This window comes from Pleurodeles waltl, chromosome 2_2 (assembly GCF_031143425.1).
Source record: "Pleurodeles waltl isolate 20211129_DDA chromosome 2_2, aPleWal1.hap1.20221129, whole genome shotgun sequence".
NCBI lineage: Eukaryota > Metazoa > Chordata > Amphibia > Caudata > Salamandridae > Pleurodeles > Pleurodeles waltl.
Window position 1 is genome coordinate 981,129,355 of NC_090439.1, and position 22,198 is coordinate 981,151,552.

A 22,198-nucleotide genomic window follows, 5' to 3' on the forward strand; every position below is an offset into this window, starting at 1 on the left:
ATATTAACACGCCACCAAGTATATCTCAAATATACCACATACTACAAGCCTACCCTGCAAAAACACAAGCACAAGCCAAATCGCACTGGGATAGGGCTCTGCAAACACCTCTCACAGAGCAACAATGGACCATGGCCCTAACGACCACGCGAGAAATTTCTAGCAACGCCCGCTTCAGATACACCCAACTAAATTATTTACACCAGACATATTTAACCCCACTTCGCATAAAACACATGTTCCCACAAGCAACATCTGAATGTCCACGTTGCGGAACCATGGAAGCAGATTTTTGTCACATGACCTGGAGCTGCCCACCACTACTTCGTTCATGGCACACTGTCACACAACAGACAAATAAATGGACGGGACTAAAGCTGAATCCTGCACCCGAATCCTGCATATTGGGCATACGACACAGACGCAATAAAGACAGGCAAAAACATAGATGCGCAGATCTAGCGTTTATTATCTTTAAACGTCTCATCGCAACACAATGGAAGTCTCCTGGCACCCCGGATATAAACAGATGGCATAAAGACCTAATACACTGGGCCAAGGCAGAAAAACATGTATTGGACTCATTAAAAGATATAGGGATTGTAGTAAAAAATGCGGAGACATGGGACACCTTCCTAGAGCAGTTACTCGAAAAGGATGATACCCGCCCACCTTAGAAAAAAGCTGCAAGATAACGGCAAATGACTGCAGCAACAAGACACTACAACCACAAACCATATACTAGTACTCGCAATACTCCTCTAAAAGAAACACACAGGACTGTAATATAGAACCCCCCAAACCCCACACGGACCGCGCCAGCCTAACCAAACATCCACAAAGAAACCATCAACTCCCCCACCAACGCATCTTCATCACTAGCATCTTTCTCACCTCCCCCCAACCCATTATATATATAACCTTGTCTCCATAGCCCCATTCTGGCTTCTTTATCTTTTGTTTTCCTCTTTCCAGTTTTCTCATTACTTTTACAATGCTCTTTGAACCAAATGCAATAAAGATTCTAACTGCAAAATATGTAGAACAAAATGTATAAAATGATCAGAAGCAAAATAATGGAAAAACAAAAAAGAAACTCACAATTGCATAAAAAAATACACTGTTTATTAAATCAATGTAAGAGCTGCTAACTGTAAAATTCAATAAAGAGAATAAAAAAAATAAATCTACCAGATCCTCCATTCAGCTTCTATTACAAGCATGCAGTATTCTTGAACCAGCTTCCTTAATCCCTAATTTATGAAACAGACTTCCTTTGGCCATTCAGAGCTGTGTATCAGAACAGGGATTTAAATGTCAGCAAAAGGCCTGGCTTTTCTGGATCAACTAACTTCTGCAATGGATCTATGTATGCCACAACGTGTTGAGACACACTTGGGGCAGATGGGAGCTCTATAAAAGCTGTCAGTCATTCACTCATTAACTCCTTCACTCATTCATTACACATATTAGATAGATAGATAGATAGATAGATAGATAGATAGATAGATAGATAGATAGATAGATAGATAGATAGATAGATAGATAGATAGACTCACTGAAATTCACTGAAAAACTAAAGGTTACAGGAACCTTATAGTTAGGATCTAAATTTACACACACAAAACCATAGAAATTCAAAAGTTCTAGATACAGGTATCTCAAGTAAGTGTAGCTCGTGCCCTAAGGTAACTATAACTCGTGCCCACGCCATGAACAGTTTTCTCATCAATAATTTTATTGCAAATGTTGCAGTGACATAATCAATGATGTCATAGAAGATGTCATTTGTGATGTAATATGTGTTGTAACTAGCAGTGCATGGTGAGGGTGCAAGTTATAGTTACCTTAGGTTATAGTTATTTGAGATAACTGTCACTATAACTGCAGAATTTCTATGCATTTGTGTAGGAATATTCTGTTCCTAACTATGACGTCTCTGTAATCTTTGTTTTTTTCAGTGAATTTCTATGTTTCTTGAATGCCGAGAGGGAGTTGGCAACAACTGCGGCATGGTTGGTGAGTTAGTGTGTGAGTGTGTGCAGTTTTTTTCCATTGGGCTGTGGATCCACAGATCCATTGCACATTTGCACTGCAGATTGTGATGAGCCCCATCTCAGCATCAGTATCGGCAGACAAAGGAGATGGGGCACAGCTGAGTGGGGAAGCTGCTGGCCACAGGACCCAAAGTCATGATACAACCGACACCGAGGGACCCAGTGGCCTTGAAGGCGATAGGAGTGCCACTGGGAGACAGGATGCAGTTCATCATCTTCAGAATCTTCCTCCAGTGGAAACTCCCTGGCGGTGGTGGACCAATCTGGGACCACACCAGCACCATCTATATCTGTCACCCCCTTTACTACCACCGCCATTCCTGTACCTCCCCACCCAGTTGGCAGTGCCTGCTCACCCAAGAGGGTGAGCGTCTCCTTTGCCGCAGGCACTGCTGCCCCTCCAGCCCTGCTGCCCTCAGTAAGGAGGCTATTGCCTTCCAGAGGTCCATCTCTGTCAGTCAGTCGACCATTGTGAATGCAATCCAGAGACTGGCAACTCAGATCCAACACAGTAATGCGTTCTCAGGGGGCACTCACGGTGCACTGGCTGGCCTACAGAAATCCTTTCAGACTCTGGCCTCCACACTGACAACAGAAAGTCATCCTTTTTATCCCGTCCCCCCTCCACCTTCCTCTTCCCAATCCCAAACCCCTCTTTCTCAACCCAGCCAAGGCACACAGATAGACTGGCATGCATCCACCTCAGCATCCAAGGGTAGCTCATACAAACATAAGCACCACAAGACACACCACCGGCATGCACACAAGCAACATTCAGATGCACTCACAGCAACAGTCACAACCTGCTGTGACACTCCCACCACCCCCAGCATCACTTACAGCACACCTGACACACCTGCAGATGCCACACCAACATTCAGTGACCTAGCCATTACTCCAAACCTACCCACACACAGCTTCTCAGCAGACCCTCAGACATACACCCCAGTCACCACATCCACAGACACCACAAGCACTGACACACCTACATGCAGTGCATCCACCATACCTGCAGTCACCACCCCAATAGACAGTCACCCACCCACCACGGCATTCCCCAGCACCTCCACCCCCTTCATTCCAAGACACATAAACACCCTCACTCACCCACCCAACAGACATCCACCACCCACAAACATACCTCACATAAACATGCACCCAGGACATCCACACGAACACCTCAGACAAACACGCCTTCTCCCTCCACACTTGAACCCTTTTGCTGTGACTGTCCCTGTGTGTCTAAGAAATCTTTCCTTTCTGGGTTTGCCCTTTTTCCTACTCCTCTCCCCTGTGACACCCCTAGATGATCAGTGTCCCTCCCAAAGTCAGTCCCTTCCACCTCCAAGTCCTCCCATGCCCCCCTGCAAGTACCAATGCCCCTACCCCTGCCAAGAAGCCTACCCCTTTCAGAAAAATAACCCTACCCTGAGCCTAAAACTAAGATTAACCCCCCCAAGCCAGATCCCAAAGGCCTCCTCCAAAACCTAAACCCAACCCCCTGTGTCCACCCTCCCCTTGGACAACCCCTTAGGTGCCAGCCTGCCCCATAGATGCCCCTTCCTGTGGAGGTTACCTGGCAGTCAGGAGTCAAATTCAGGGCACACATCTGTGCACCGTGTGCATATAGACTGTATTATTTTGGACTGGTCTATGACCTTTGACTTGCACATTTGCACTACCTTTTAATATATTTCAACCAACCTGTTGTTGGTTGAGTGGTTAAATCTTTGTCATGTATTTCTTTCCCTAGTGTGGAGTTGTTCCTGGATGACATTAGTTGCGTGTCTGTATCTGTGTGTGTGATGCTTGTGCTACCTGTGCTGTTTAGCAAGTATGGGAGGTTGTGTGCAGTGCTTTTGTCTGATAGTGCTAGGGTCTGTGTTGTGTGATGGATGTGTTTATGTTCAACACATTTTGTTGTGTTGTTATTGAGTGGTGTTTGTGTTGTGTTGTTGGTGTGTTGTGTGGCTTCGTGTGCTTTGGCTGTGTGCATGTTTTGTGCATGGTATGTTAGATACGATGTTCTGTTTAAGTCGACTGGTAAGTAGTATGGTTGTGTAATTGTGTGTGTTTAATCCCTGTTGGTTGTACGTAGATTGAAAATGGCGTGGTTGTGTTGTAGTTGTGACATGTTGTGATGTTGTGTGGTACTGTGTGAGGGTGGGTTTGTGCAGTGTTTCTGTGCGTAGCTGTGTGTGCTTGTGATGTGTGTGTGTGTGTGTGTTGGCCGTAGCTTGGGTAGTGTGTATGTGTGAGTGTGTGTGTAGCTGTATGTGAGTGTGTGAGTCAGTGTGTTGTGAGTGTCACCCTCGCACCTCCTTCCCGTATATATGTTTTGTGAGTGTACATAATTTGGCAATATACAACAATAAGAGGTAAGTGTGCATACTTACGGTTGCTGTGGTAGTCAACGATTCTACAGTCTTTGGGCAATCAGGAGAAGCCTGGGTTTCAATGGTGATGCAATCGCAGTGGAAACCTTGGCGGTGTGCAACTTCATAATCTGTCCCATGGAAAAATTGTCTCTGCCAGCTTGCAGGTGGCTACAGTCATCCGTGGAGGCCAGAACGCAGTGGCAGAGCCGGCAGTGCTTTGGCTGTATTCTGTTGTGAATACCACCAATGTAATAACTTGGTGATCTTCTCCACCAACCTGTTGTTGGCACGACCGCCACTGTCAACATGGCGGTGCTAAGACAGCCAAAAATCGTAATGAGGTCCATGATATAGGTAGGTTCTTGAGTTAATTTTGAAGTTTACTGTTTGACATATAGGCGGTCATTCTGACCGCGGCGGGCGGCGGTCGCCTCCCGCCATGCGGTCACCACCAAATGGCCGCTCCGTGGTCAGGAGACCGCGGATGCCATTCTGGCTTTCCCGCTGGGCCGGCGGGCGACCGCCAAAAGGCCGCCCGCCGGCCCAGCGGGAAAGCCCCTGCAACATAGAAGCCGGCTCCGAATGGAGCCGGCGGTGTTGCAGGGGTGCGACGGGTGCAGTAGCACCCGTCGCGATTTTCACTGTCTGCAAAGCAGACAGTGAAAATCTTCATGGGGCCCTGTTAGGGGGCCCCTGCACTGCCCATGCCAGTGGCATGGGCAGTGCAGGGGCCCCCAGGGGCCCCACGACACCCGTTCCCGCCATCCTGGTTCTGGCGGTGTAAACCGCCAGAAACAGGCTGGCGGGAAGGGGGTCGGAATCCCCATGGCGGCGCTGCAAGCAGCGCCGCCATGGAGGATTCCTTGGGCCAGGGGAAAACTGGCGGGAAACGGCCGGTTCCCCTTTTCTGACCGTGGCTTTAACGCCGCGGTCAGAATGGCGCTGGAAGCACCGCCAGCCTGTTGGCGGTGCTTCCGTGGTCCCCGGCCCTGGCGGTCATGGACCGCCAAGGTCGGAATGACCCCCATAATCCTCAGACACAAATACTTTTTAAATTTTCCATCAGTATGCGTGGAAAATGTTAAAACATCTCCTTGAATTTGGGAGTTAGGATCAAATTTAGTAATTGTATTAATATGCTGTAATTTGAAGTCAAGTATGATTTTTCTAGGACTTTCATTGCTTGTTTTAGATTTTACATCTGCTAAAAACTTAGGGCCAGATTATGAGCTTGGTAGTCCAACCGCAGTCAGTTTAGTGGCCGGACCACCATATTACAATGCATGCAGTTCGATAGACAAAAGACCACTGTGGTCCCACCGGCACCACCAGGTAGTGCAGACTGCGGCGGCTGTGGGATAGGCCAGTGAGGCTGTTTAGGGACTGACCACTAGTGTTTCCCCTTGATATATTATGATGTTGCTTTCTGCCAATGCCACGGTGGCAGTCCAACCACCACGTCTCAGCTGGTGGAAACAGAGGCATATAAGGCGGGAACCCACCTGTAGGCAGCTTCACACATCCTGTGCAGCAATAGAGCTGATCCTTCATGTCCTGCTGCTGCTGATAATAGGAGCTCAAAATCAATGCCTCTGAGGACGCAACCGATGGTAATACCACTCAACTACCCAGGCCCTCAAACTCAACAGCAAATCGATGTACCACATCGACCTGCTATGGGTGCTGTGCTCCCAGGACCAAGTATAGGTTTCTGTGTCCAGGGTCGGAGTTATACACAACATTTGACCCAATCACAGCCTCATAACACCCATTTTGGGCAAGTCACTGGGACTACTCCCCACACTCCACAAAACCAGACATGTCTGCACATGCCAGTTTCATGGACAGTGAATTGTGCAGAACATTGTGTCACACAACAGCAACACCACATCAATATCACACCTACTAATTGAACTGACACCCCCACATTGTTCACATGCCATGGCCTGACATGAACTTGAACACACATATGTATGGATGTGTCATTTAACCCAAACAACCCTTCAACACAGCATCCCTGTAATGGACCCACACATATAACCCACATTGTAAGAGAATGTAAGGTAAATGGGATGCACAATATTTTGTGAGAAAAATATCCTAAGCTCACAATGTAAACAATACTTGCAGAATAGGGGTATCCCAGGAAGGATGCTATCCTGGGACACATTTCACTTTGCACATGCCCATAAAAACACTATTTGCACAGGAACTGGGCCTACATGTATCTCAGGGACAACCAATAGTATAACCAAATGCAATGTCTATGTGCAAAATGTGTAAGTGCAAGTCAAGAAAGCAAATACAACAGCAACAGAATGGTTCACACATGTAGATGAATTAGCTGGAGGGTACACACATGAAAATGAACACACGGGCAGTCAAATGTTCAGGAAGGTAGCACAATTGAACACCCTCCATGCATGGACAAACAAAACTCTAGTTTGCACACATGATACCCATGTCCAGTATACATCAGGGGGACAAATGTAACCCAATGGATGTTGACATTGGCCAAGCCAAGGTTAACTACTTACCATATCAAACAAATCAAAATGCAGTGACATCCCAATTGGATTACCACACACATATCCATCCATTGAACATCTTCCCTGGTCCTGGTTGACACCAGCACGGCTCCCAAAATCAGATCTTGCGAACCACAGCAAATGGATCAGCAATCAGGGTGAATCAAACATAACTGTAGGCGTATATCACAAATTACTCAAGAGCAGCAAAAAGGTAGAAACATATTGGCAGGACAAATGTGTACCCAAAAATCAGTTTATGTTTATTAAAGAGCTCCAAATATGAGTAAAGACCAAAGGACAGTCCCCCAAAAATAATCCATGCACACTCCTGTGCATCACAACTTGACTCTCTGATCACTGCCATAGAAACCTCCACAGGAAGGGGCATCATATGGATGTGCCAGGCACCTCAATGTTTACCCTTGGATAGGGTTGGATTTAGGGTGAGTTGGTTTGGATTTGGGAGGCGTGGGTTTAACTTTGGGAGCAGTGGGCTTAACCTTGGGAGGGATGGACTTCTTGGGGACGGATGGGTATAGCTGGTTTCAGGGCTGGCGGGGTAGGTGTGACAGGGGAGGACTTGGACGTGGAAGGGATGGGACGAGATGTTGACAGGGTCCTTTTGGTTTGGGGGTGCAAGGGAATAAGGTAAAAGGTCAAACAGGAAATATTCTTTGGGAAAACGAATAGGGTCTGCAGAAGGGATTAGGGATTGAGAGGTTGGTGAAGTTTTTTATTGGCTATGGCTGTTATTGTTGCTGGTGTGTGTGTTTCTGAGGTATGCTTGGGTTTGGATGGTGTCTGTTTTGTGTGTGAGTGTTTAGGTCTTTTAGGGGCCTGTGAGGTAGAGGTGATGGCTAAGGTGGGGGTGGTGGCTGTATTTGTGGGTGTTGCAGTGGTGTCTGAGGGTATTGTATCTGTGGTGTGTGGGTCGGAGTGGGTAGGGGTGGTGTTTGGGAGTATGGTGTGTGTGGTGTGTGCATCTGTTGTGGTGGGGGTAGTGTCTAGGAGAATGGTGCCTGTGGCAGTATGTGTGGGAGACTGTTGAGTGCTTGCATGCTGGTGCATCCTGTGGTGCTTGCGCTTATGTGTGCTTCTTCTGTGTGTTGAGTTGTGTGTGTGTGTGTGTATGTATGTGTGTGTATGGGACAGGTATGGCAAGAGGGAAATTGGATAGGGAAGCAGTAACTGGTGAGGGGTTGGATTGTGGGTAGGGTGAAAGGCTGCTGTGATTGAGGAGGCCAGAGCCTGAAGAGCTCTCTGTAGGGCAGACATTTCACTATGAATGCCTTCCAGGTACGCAACCACCTGCTGAAGCTGGCTGCCCTGCACCTGGATGGCATTCAGAGTGGGAGTCTGACCGATAGAGATACTTCTCAGGAGGGCAATAGCCTCATCACTCAGGGCAGCAGGAGTAACAGGTCAGGGGGTGAGGTGCCTGGTGCCAAGGAGACTCTCACCCTCTTGGGTGATGGGGCTTGGTCAACTAGGTAGGAAGCAACAGTGAGGGTGGACATAGAACTGGCGGTTAGGGGTATGGATGGAACAGGTACAGGTCATGATGGGTCCACCCCCATTATGAAGTGGCCACTGGAGGAAGAATCGAAAGATGAGAATGCTGATCCTGTGTCCTCAATGGCACTCCTCTCACTCTCTGGGTCCCTCCGTGTCTGATGTCTTATGACTGGATGTACAGTGGCCAGCTGCTTCCCCATTGGTTTTGGTCCTGTCTCTTCCACTTTCCTGTGCAGATGCTGAAATTACAAAGACAAATAGGGTCAGTACATGTTACTGATCACAATTGAACAACAGCTTTGATTCTCAAACATTACCATAATGTACAGTAGCCCCCAGCCACAAGCTTCAGGAGTTTGGCCCCAACATTTGCTACACCAAATGCATGCATGCTACATGGATTGTGAACAGTTGGCCATAGACAAATCTGAATCACAGACAACTCCAATTGCATGGATGATGTTGTGCAATCACAATAACCATGGAGCAGGTAGGAGACCTAATCACATTGAATGGTTTGACTTATATAACATCCCTCAGTAACCTCAATGCCATGTTCAATCTCAGAGATCCCACACAACGTCATGCATCCGGCTAATCTTCACATACTCAATACCACATAATGATGATGAAATGATAGCCAAATATTCCAGCCATGTTGCAGTAAGAAGTACAGCAGCTGGAAGAAGGTGACCTTGAAACACCCAAATCACACTGTAAAAAAATCCCCGATGGTGACTTCACAATATGTCCACTGTCTAAATAGACTCATGGAAGTTGTTCTAATGTTGCTCTGGAAGATAACACATCTTGCACAGAAATGTACACTGGAGACAATTTGGGCAAAATGCCTCGGGGATTTGGCTACAAATGTTCACACCACAATGAATCAGCTAGCCCAAGGAAAATTACCTTTTTTGATTGGTACTACTGTGAATACCCTACCAAGACTGCTTAAGTGAATGCCGATATTATATTGAATGTTGTGGAGACTCAGAGAATCTCCAGTACCTGTACAAGGCTCTTAACATGTTGCTCAGTGGAAAGGCACTATCCCTTTTTGTCATGCAAACACTGACTCCCTTGGATGAATGAGTGTACACAACCACATATGATTCAGACATTCCTGCAAGTCACTCCCTGATGCATGTGAACAGTTAAGTAATGAACCTTCACCATTTAACCTGTGCTAGGCAGCTCTCAAAATGATTTCACCTCAATAGCATTGCTTCTGCAATTGTACATGCCAAATTACATGGAATGATGGGTGACGGTATGTGATGGGTGAGGGTATGTGTGAGCCTCCAATCAATCCACTCTGGTCTGTGCTGCCACATGAATTGCAGCCCCATCACATATATCCAGTTCCAAATACATTTTGGCATTTTGGCATGCACACATATGTGAGGGAATCAGACATCATCCCATGAAGACAGGTAGACCATGCATGAAACAGCAGTGAAAATTACATGCAAAAGAGAAAGGTACATATGCCAACATGTAGGCACATTGAATAATGGAAACAGTGATGTTCCTTGACATTCACTACTTACCAAGGTAAAGAATTGCTCTGTGACTGCACACAAAGGTAAATGTATGCTCTGTCACATGTATGATGGCCACCTTCACATGAGAGACAGTAGTGGGGCACTAGCACTTGTCTTCAGTGTGTCACTAGTGTGACACACTGAAGAAAAGTGGCCTGTGGGGGACAGATGCCAATATGCTCAATTGTGCAGACACATGGCTCAGTACAGTGACCGGTTACCTCATGTTGTTTGTTGTTGGTGCTGACACACTGAAGACAAGTGGACTGTTGGGTACAAATGACAACCCACAACAATGAACAACATGACCTGTTTGACCACTATGCTCAGCCATGTGTTGGCCCTGGAGAGTTCATTCATAGTGGACTGTACTCTGTTGTGTCCTAGGTCACTGGGACAATGGGCAATGCACATCAGCTTCCATACCTACACAATCATCTCATCTTGTGTCACACATAGCCCATCTCCAATCTTCTTGGAGAGATCACAGGCTCTAACACATCAACTTGGTAAGGTACAGGCAGGGATATGCCAAGGACTCAGTCTCTCTTAGATGATGTTCTCCCCTCAAACGACCATCAAGCTCGAGATAGGCCACTGCCAGAAATGCGGGCCATCAGGGGGTTAGGCTCTGGCATGTGCCTACGTTGTGAGGACAGCCCCAGCTGGACCTCTGCGATCTTCCGGGCCCCAGCATCTTAGGTCCTCCCACCTCTTGGGGCAGTGGGTGCTCCGCCACCAATGGACTCCCAGGTACCGGACCTTCCAGGTGATAGCTCTCCAAATCCCTTTCTTCTGATGGGCGTTGACCTGTATGGATGCAACAGACAAATAAAGAGTTTACAACTCCATGTTTTTGGCCAACTGGTTGTGTCATACACATTTCAGAACCACCAAGCACAAAAATGTTGTAATTGTCAACACACCACAAGTGTAAAACACAAATGCTGATAAGTACAGGGACATAACTGCACACTTTTGGAGTCATCTGTAGACTAACCCACTAGTGAGTTTTACATGGTTCTCATACAACTGTTTGGCAAGTCCAGATGTTGGTTGAGTGATCTGTGAGACTATACACTTTGCTAAGGAGACCTCATATGACTCAAACATTATACATACACAGCTCATGCTGTAATGCAAATACATGCTGTTTTACATTAATGAACATCATAGCCAAAGATATGTCACTGTATGGCTGTAAAGTCTCCTTTCCTAAATAAATTAATGCAACAGTAGGAAGAACTATGATGTACATGATGCTGATAGTGGAGGCAAGTACTCTATGTATTTCACATTACATGTATGGAACACAAAATGTGACAACAGGCACTTGAAAAAGTCTCACTGGTACCCAGAGATACATTGCAGTCTATGAGGATGGAAAGGATGGTGTCAGAGTCAAATATGCCTATGAGGTTCTTACCTGCTCCTCTGGTGAGCCATAGAGCTGACCATACAGGGGAAGAACCTCCCAACAAGCCTCTCCAGCTCCTCGGGAGAGAAGGCAGGGGCCCTTTCACCTGCATGGGATGGCATGGTTGCTCCCAGAGGCCGCGCTATGCGGCTGAAGTGGTGGAGGTGTTGATGGCAGCAGAGTCAGGAGTCAAGTGAGTGATTTAGCAAATTGGAACATACATGTACACCATGTACACAGCCATTGCCTCTGGACGTCCTAGCCATTGGCCGGTGACCGTTACCAACGTTAGCCTATGGCTGTGTCTGCTGCAGTTGAAACTGCCCACTGCGTGGTCAACTTCTGCCCGCGGCCATGGGCAGTAACTAATGTCTAGCGAGCTAGGTCAGGCATCCATCATTTTGATTGTTGTAAGTACAGTATTGGGCCCTGTTAAATGTGTCACAACATTTTTTCCCTTTGGTGTCTGTTTGCATTTGACACCCTGTTTTTCTGTGGGCTTGGTGCCTTTGGACTGCTGTTTTTTCTGCCTATGACTATTTAAGCTTTCCCTTCTGGTTTTTCATGGGTACTGCATTGGGCTGACCCCTCCTATCTCAGGTTTGCAGGGACCGGGTCCACCTTGGTGGCTGGCTGGAGTGTGTTTGCGGGACTGCTTGATCTGCTCTGTGGTTTGGGCTGTGTTTGGAGGGTGTGTACACCACTTGGCTCGGAGGGGTGATGTCTTTGAGTGCACAACGGGCATTGTTTAAGTGGTTTTGGGGTTGTCCCTTGCCTAGCGGGAAATTCTGCTGGCTTGGAGGTGTGGATTGTGCCTGTCTGTGTCTAGGGGGATTCTGGGTGGAGGGTCCCCTCCCTGCTCGGGAGCCTGGGCATGGTGGTTGGCTCGCTGGCTTCTGGGTTGCCTGGGTTCTCTTATCCTCTCACACCTGCACTGGCCCTTTGGGTTTGTGGAGGGGTCCCGGGACAGCCACCTCTGTTTTGTGGGCCCGGCTTCTCTGTGCCCTAGATATCCCAGTAGACGGGAGTCAGAGAGGGTGGTAGGATTGTGGACTTTCTGGATATTCTTGCTGTTCGGAGGGAGTTTTTTTTTTCCCCTGCCCAGGTCTGTCAGCATTTGTCTTGGTGCATTTGGGCTGTTGTTTATCCTGCCTGTGGTTGCTAGGGTTTTCCCTACTAGTTTTTCACAGAGACTGCATTGGGTTCCCCCTCCTCCGGTTTGTAGAGGCTGTGGTCGCCTCAGTGGTTGACCGGAGTGTGTTTGGGAGACTGCTTGATCTGCTCTGTGGTTTGGGAGAGTGTGTGCACCACTCATTTTTTACTTGAGGGGTTGATGTTTTTGAGTGTGCGATTGGCAGTGTTTCAGTGGTTTCAAAGTTGTCCTTTGTCTGAGGGCTTGAGTCTGCTGTACTGGAGGTGTGGATTGTGCTTATATGAGTCGGGGGGATTCTGGGTGAGGGAGTGCCTCCCTCTTCCCTGTCGCAGGGGACTGGGCTTGGTGGTTGGCTTTCTGGCTCCTGAGCAGCCTGTGCTCTCCTCTCGCACCTGCACTGGCCCTTTGAGTTTGTGGCAGGCATGGGGGTGGGACGGCCACATCCATTTTGTGGTCCCAGCTTCTATGCACCCTGGATAGCCCAGTAGGTGGGAATTGGGGAGGGTGGTGGAGTCACTGACTTTTTGGGGGTTCTTGTTGTTTGTGGAGAGAAGTGTTGTTTCTCTGCCCATGTCTTTTTGCATTTGTCTCCCTGTTTTTCTGCAGGCTTTGTGCCTTTGGACTGCTCCTTTTTCTGCCAGTGACTATTTGAGTTTTCCCTCCTGGTTTTTCACTGAGACTGCATTGAGCTGCCCTCCCTCCCAGGTCTGCAGGGGGCTGGGTACACCTCAGTGGCTAACTGGAGTGTGTTTGGGAGGCTGCTTGATTTGCTATGTGATTTGGACCGTTTGGAGGATTTGTGCATCACTTGTATTTGGCTTGAGTAGGTGATGTGTTTGGGTGCAGACAGGCAATGTTTCAGTGGTTTTAGGACTGTCCCTCGACAGGGGGTTGGAGTCTGCTGGCTTAGAGGTGTGGCTTGTGCCTATCTGTGTCCTAGGGGATTCTGGGTGGAGGAGCTCCTCCCTCCTCCTTGCTGCGGGACACTGGGCTTAGTGATTGGCTCTCTTGCTCCCGGGGGGCCTGGGCTCTCCTATCATACCTGCACTGGCCCTTTGAGTTTGTGGGGGGGACGGGACGGCCGCCTCCATTTTGCAGACCCGACTTCTCTGTGCTCTGTATGGTCCAGTGGGTGGGAGTCAGAGAGAGTGGTGGGATTGCAGACTTTCTGAGTATTCTTGTTATTTGTAGAGGAATGTGTTTTTTCCCTGCCCATGCCTGTTTGCGTTTGTCTCCCTGTTTTTCTGCGGACTTGGTGCCTTTGGACTGCTGTCTTTTCTGCCCGTGACTGTTTGGGTTGTCCCTCCAGGTTTTTTGCGAGGACTGAATTGTGCTGCCCTCCCCCCCAGGTTTGTAGGGAGCTGGATGCCCCTCGGTGGCTGACCGGAGTGTGTTTGGGGGTCTGCTTGGTCCGATTTGTGGTTTGAACTGTGTTTGGAGGGTGTGTGCACCACTTGTTTTTGCTTGAAGAGGTGATGTATTTGGTGTGAGACGGGCAGTGTTTCAGTGGTTTTGGGGCTGTCTCTTGCTTGAGGGGTAGAGTCTATTGGCTTAGAGGTGTGGGCTATGCCTGTCTATGTCAAAGGGGATTCTGCGTGGAGGGGGGCTTCCCTCCTCCTTGCCACAGGAGCCTGGGTTTAAGGACCCTTGCCCCTTATAAAAGGTTCTATTGGGTGTTGCATCTGTTGCTGTGATTGATTGGCTAATATTTTTATTGGCTTAATGGCTTAGGGTTTGTGTTTTGATTGGCTCTAGGGCTAGGGTTTCCTACTGGAGTAAGAATCTAGGGTTTGTATTCTGTTTGGTATTGGGACTAGGGTTCCTATTGGATCTAGGGTTAGGACTTTGGTTTAGATTGGCTCGAAGGGTAGGGTTGTGATTGGTTAATATGGCTAGGTCTCCCATTGGTTCTGGGATTTAAAGTTTGCATTCTCATTGGTACTAGGGCTAAGGTTTCTATTTGACCTAGGGTTGGGGCTTGTGTTTATATTGGCTGCTAGGGCTACAGTTGTGATTGGTTGATAGGGCTAGGTCTCTCATTGATTCTAGGGATTAGAGTTCAAACTAGGGTTAGGGGTAATGTTTAATTGGCCAATAGGTCTAGTTAAGCCTAGATTTCATGGCGTCTCTGCCCGGGCAGAGAGGCTAAGGGCAGAGAGGACAAGGGAAGTTGTCTCTTTGAGCCTTTTTGGGAATAGTTGGGCCTTTGGCCAGAAACGCTGTCTACTTTTCAATTTTCCAGAAAAGGACTTTGATCCCTCTACATCCTCCAAAATCCAAATACAATATCAGCAAAGGCATTCTACTCATACACCACAAGCAAACCTCATACAGATTTCGAAGTCTCAAAAACCACTACAGAATCACAGAAACCACACCTGTATACCATTCTACCCCAACTACAACACTATGGCACCATCATTCTCGTACAAAACACAACTCAGTCCTGTACCGCTAAGACAGCCACACATTACAAACACAACACAAAGCCAAAGTATACAAAGCTTTAATGCACACAGACACACATGCCCTCTTCATACAGAACACCAGCTCGAGCCTCTATTTACTCATAACTTACCCAATTTTATCATGAGTAAACCTATAATCAGCCTTCCATCACACCATCCACAAACACCATCCTCATCTTTTTACCAATTAGTACATATAACTATAGATTCCTTACAGTCTAGCCCCTCACAAATATGACCTCTTCCAGTGATAAAATCTAACGCAATCATAACTCTTGTCCATCCCCTCCTACTCAAAACATATACTCTTTTCCAAAACACATCACCACCCCCTGTACTTTTCAAATACCACTCACCAGCAGTCACTCACATACAAATCCTTCACAAAAAGCACAACATCTATATTTCTTCTCACTGGTGTACAAAAACATAACACACACACCAGCACATCAAAATCACACACACTTTCAAAAACCTTTCCATCACACCCACTCCCACCCTCATGACTACACATATTATACAAATCCTAAACAAACTTTACTCCAAAATTCTCACTCTTCACCAACATCCACGACACACAGCCCATCACAACAGCATTTATTCACCCACCTCTAACCCATTGTACAATTTAGAGCCTTACAATATGACCCACATGCTCCACCACCACCCCTAACCCATACTCCTTCCACCCTAAACAGATGCAAACAATGTCTATTATACAACAAGGCTACTCTACAAAAGCAACTCAACTCACCATCCATTCTCAACCCCCATCTCTACCACCGACACACGAAGACCCAACATTATGCTTTTTAAGCCTGCTGGACGAGTAACACAATATAGAAAAACAACACTATTGTGACCCTCATACAGTTAATATCAATACTAATAACACACCTGCTGCAAGTTCAAAATACACTGAAAAATCCTATACAAAACAAAATCACACCACCACCAACATACAATCTCTAAACTGCCTACTCATAAATGTTCAATTACTTTCTAAAAACAAGAACCACATCTACGACCTAGTCACTGACACACAACCTGACTTACTCATGGTTCGGCGATTGCATGAATCCGTTCCTCCAGGCTATCAAACCATCACACAAAACTGTATAATCAAAAGAGGAGTTGGACTAGTTGTCATAGTCAAACAAGCAATAAATCTCAGCAAAACAGATAACATCTCCATACAAGGTTGTGAAGCCCTCCTCACCAGATGCAACCCTACACCATCTTCCTCGTGTAACTTCATTCTTTTTTACAGACCACCACCTAGCAATTCTACATTCCCAGACACATTTCTAGACACAGTTTCAAACCTTGTATCAATATACACCAACCCCAACCTATGCATTCTTGGAGACCTAAACATTTGGTTGGACAAACCCAATATGCCCCATCCAAAAGCTATCATCACTGGCCTAGTCACATTGAACCTACATCAGATTATATACAATCCCACACACATCACTGGACACATCCTAGATGTCGCTTTTTGCAAACTCAGAACTAGTTACCGTTCAAAGCATCAAACCAGTCACTTGGTCAGACCACTGATTGCTAACTTTCCAACATAAACCACCCTACATCAACACACCCAAGACCGCTTTACATACCTCACCTATTGACCGTGGAACAAACTCAACTTTAGACACTTAGAAACACAACAGAGAACACAGATCTAGAAACAATAAATTATGTTAAAAATCTTTACAAGTGGCTACAGGAAGCTATTGATATCCTAATACCATCTAGGAAAATCAAAACACAACAAAAGAAAACAAGCACCTTGGACTAAAAAAAAAAAACAGAACTAAAAAAGATAAAACAACAAATCAGAAGACTGCAAAAACCTGGCTCAAATCACACAACATTCAATACAAACGCCAGCTACGCAAACTTAACAGAATACACAAATCAACAATAAAAAAAAGCTAAAAACTACTCATACAGAATTCAAAATGCTATATCTGCAAATAAAGAACTTTATGAAATTCTCAACAAATTTCTAAACCTTAACATATGGAAGAAACTAATCCCATTACTCAAGACTCACAGACAAAGTGGCAAATCATTACACAACCAAGGCAGACACATTGGACTCATAAGAGTAAGCCAGCCCAGCCTCTGCACCCCTTCAAACAAATATCACAAAGTAAATGTATGGATCTGGCCATAGCAAGCAGGCCTTCCGGCTGCCCTTCTGATCCTTGTCCACCACACACATTCAAGAATATTCTTTTTTCTACCTCTGCTTCCACACTAGTAAGAAGAATCCTTAATAATTCTTTAACTATGGGAATCTTTCCTGAAGATCTTAAAAAGGCATACATATGCCCATTATTAATGAAAACACACCTAGACAAGCAAGACCCAGTACTACAGACCAATTACAAATGGTCCTTTCTTGCGTAAAACTGATGGAAAGAGCAGTTTTTGCTCAGATGTTACAAATCATTGAAGATAACTCCATACTTTCAGACTACCAAACTGGATTCCGCCCAGGAAGAGGCACTAAATCTGCCCTCATTGCCATCTGAGATGATCTTAAAAACACAATAAACCACAATGGAGTTGCTGCACTACTTCTCCTCGACCTCTCAGCTGCCTTTAACACAGATGAGCATGACACTCTAATACAAAGACTCTATGAAGCCGGCATAGAGGGGACTGCTCTCGACTGAATAACATCCTACCTTCAAAACAGAACTAATGTCAAGCATACTCCCCCTTTCTCATTCAAACCCTACTTCAGAAAACCAGGGGTCCCTCAACGCTCAGTCATCTCACCCATGCTTTTCAACATCTACATGATGTCATTACCGACAATGATCAATGAATTGCAACATACTATAACTATGCAGATGACACACAAATACTCCTTAAACTGGAATGCCCCAAAGACATTGCAAAATCACAAATCTTCAGTTGCCTCAGAGCCGCCGATCAGTAGATGACATGTAGTCATCGCAAGCTGAATGCTTCCAAAATGGAAATCCTCACATGTGGTGATTGGAAAACTTATGAGCCACTTTGCGCCTGGCCTGACTATCTGGGCGACCTGCTAAACTATCTAAGAAAGTAAAAAACCTTGGAATTACCATGGACTCAACGCTAACATTGAATGCACAAGTGAACAAATTAGCAAGATCAAGCTTCATCACTATGAAAACTCTGCGACACATCTTCCCCCACCTTGGATTTCCACACAAGGTGCACCCTATTATCTCTTTTGTACTATCTAAACTGGATTACGCCAATGGCCTCTACCATGGATCATCTCTATTTTCTATGAAAAAACTACAATGCATTCAGAACTCGGCTGCCAGACTACTCCTACATGTAAACCCACATACCACATCTCCCCTGCCTTGAGGGCCCTACATTGGTTACTGGTTGCCAGAAGATTCACCTTCAAGCTGCCTTGTATCACTCACAAAGCAACACCTGGAACAGGACCGCTTTTCATCAAGAATAAAATCACCAAATACATTCAACAAAGAAACCTCCACTCAAGATTGCTACCCTCTCAAAACACCACCATTCAAGAAAAAGACAATAGGTGGAACATCTTTCTCTGTTCAAGTGGCAAAACTATGGCATTCTTTACACCCACATAAAAGATCCATGGTTCATTATTTTATCTTCAGAGGACTACTCTTTCCTACTTAATCACCATACGCAAACAGCAATGGACTGCACATCCCAGTGAATGTAAACATGTTATAACTTGATAGTGTGTGTATATATATATATTTATATATATATATATATATTTATATATATATATATATATATATATAAACAAAGAGAGAGAGAGATAAATGTATTTCTTTATACAAATAGGTATAAAAACTATTTTATCTTAAAATATATACATACTCTTTAGGCCTGTTTAACAAATGTATATTTTATTTCAGTTGAATGTATATATGTATGTATTTGTGTGCACGGGTGCATGTATGTGTATGTTTCTATGTGTATATATACATATATATATATGTATATATATATATATATACACACATATATATATATATATATATATGTATATATATATATATATATACACACATATATATATATAAATAAATAAATCATGTTCATAGGTCATTGCATTGTTTCTATATAAGTTGCTTGATTAGATGCTTATAAGTCTCTGTTTCTTATTGTAACTATCCCAGTAGGTAGATATTATCTCAACTATTTATTTACAAGTGTTTCACTATTGCAATATTGAGAAAGATAAAATAATGTTATAACAGTACACAAATGAATTAACTTCAGGTACTGAAACTCATGGAAGCCTGTGTGTGTCTAACACACCTTTAAATCTCAATATATTGTATTCCTTACACATTTATACCCTCAATTATGTAATCATGTATCTATATATTTACTGCTCTAATCCTACTAAAAGGAAAAAATTTACTCTCTTGAAAGTTTTACTCTGTCTGACCATCACCCTATACCTCTAACAATATATCATCTATCTCTACTCTCTGACTCATTCCAAACCCGTTCTACTTCCATGATCTCCAAAATAACCCTCAACAGACTCTACACTCCTCTACCCCTCCTGGTTCACCCAAACCTCAGTTTACGACTATGATCTCCCAAACAACCCTATTCAATTCTCCCTCATTTATTTCTCATCCCAAATCCCATGTATCTTCTACGATCCCCTAATCCCTTTCTGCAGACTCTTCTGTCCTCCACCTCTCCTTTACACATCCCAAACCTCATCTCACTACTATGATCTCCCAATTAACACTTTTAGATTCTTCCCTCTTCTATCCTTCCATTATTCTATGCAAACCAAATAAAAAGACTTGCATGTCCTCCACTCAAATTAACTCAAACCTCCCTATACTAACACTAATTCTGTACTCATAATTCCCTATACTAATCCACCACTAATCCTTTTCGGTTCCAGAGTAGCGTGCTACTTGCCAAAAAGCACTTTCATGTCTCTTCAGGGGTATTAAGTGCTAGATAAATACAATTACAATAAATGTCCCTGATTGTCTCAAACAATGTAAAGCAGCCTTGTTAAATAGGATCTCCTACACAATAACCAGTGTAATGTGTTGCTGGTCACAGATGGGATATTACGGCAGTGCACTGTTCACCGCCAGTGATGAAATATTTGGTGGTCGGAACAGATTGTTACATTTCTAGGGGCACATGAGGAGGAGATGGTTGGGTAAAGCCCAAATCCATGTTGCAGACAAATGTGTGCAACCAAGACCAAAGACCTCCTTACCTTCAGGACACTTCTCAAGACCTGGCTGTTTGAGCAGTAGCAGCCCGTCCTCCCCCCTCGCCTTCTCTGCATCTTGAGACCCTCACGGGTGAGTAGTGCGCTTTACAAATTCCTGATTGATTAATTGATGTGTAGACAACCATGGGATCACATTTGGCCCCTGAGTAGTAGACAGCTTTGATTTGTAATGGATGCAATGTTCTTAAAGTCAGTAATGCTTTTGTTCCTATTCATGATGTATGTTGGTGTGGACACAGTGACTCGTGCTCCAACACATTCATCAAACAGTTCTGTCTGAATAGACAAACTATGGTGGATTTATGTCATCGGTTGGAGATCTGATGCCTGAAAACACAAATCCAACATGCATACCACAAATTGTTAAACTCATGGCAGTATTACACTTCCTGGCCACAGGGTCATTCCGATATACAGTGGTCATATCTATCTGGTGGTATGTCCCAACGCATTAAGAGATGTGCTATCAGCAGTGATGAAACACATTGACAGCTATATCATGTTCCCAGACCTGAGGATTTAGCCAATGTGAATGCTGACTTCTTTGGTTTTGGTCATCTCCCACATGTGGTGGGAGCCACTGATGGCACTTATATTTGCCTTAGTGCCACCATAGGCCAGTGAACAAGTCTATTGCAATAGGAAGCACCTCCATTCTTTCAACATGCAAATTGTCTGCTTGTCAGATGTAAAGGTGGGTGAATAATTCCGCTCTGCCAGCCGAGTTTGCAGAGTTTTGCCCACTCAGCACTCCGCCCAGAGTGCGGAGTTCTGAAAAACTCAGCAAAATGACACAGAGCAGAGTTTTCTTTCTCTCATGTGGATTACCAGCATTAAATTGGCGAGCAAGAGAAATCACTATGTTGGTAAGCGTGAGCAAGATTTCTGAACACGGGCGGTCGTGACAGGTCACACCTACCCGCATTGAGAAAGCTGCCCCTTGTGGTGAGGAACATGGGTAGTGGAGCAGGCTTTTGAGCTCCTGAAGGTCTGGACAAGGCGGTGGGAGGCACACTCTTCCCACCAAGGAAGATGTGGCAAATAACCATGGTATGCTGCTTGCTCCATAACATCGCCCTGTGGAGTTATATCACTAACATCACAGAGGAGGGGGAGCTTGTGGTGCCCCCGAGTGAGAATCCTGAAATACCAAATGAAGATGATAGCAGTGAAGAGGAAGGATCAGACTTGCGACAAGATCTCGCCGACAGCTTCTTCTGATGAGTGTAAGAATGTAATGAAATGTCATGACTTTGACTGTACAATGAACTGTAGTTGTGATAATGTGTGGATAATATTTTTGAAAATAGTTACAGATATGATGCTCAGGCAAAATATGACAAAGAATGTTTGATGAGGAAGCTTTTGACACATTCCATTTTGAGGATGTTGCTTTGTTTGTGTCAGATTTTGGTAATGAACTTTTGTTCTCCACATGTTTGCTATGTGATGTGTCATATGTATGGTTTCATAACTAAATTTTTGTTCTTTGTTCAGGTACCTTCACCATGAGATCTTCATTTGGGCATTTCAGAGTTGCGACATTGGCAGGTATATTGTGCTGTTGGGGCATACAAATTGGGCATGAATTGTTCCTGGGAATGTATTTCACAGACTTTGGGTGCAGAAGACCTGTGCTAAGACAGCTTACACAGTGATAGGATGGAAGAGCAGAAGACTCTATTAGTAAAAATGTTGTTGGAGGCCAGATTCATGTCAGTTCCCCTTCACATTAGCTAAACACTCTTTTTGTCTGATTTGTTTGTAGTTGTTCTTGTGTTTCGTACTGTCATCTGTCTAGGTGTTGCATTATCTGAGGCAGGCTTCCTTTTGAGAGCTAGA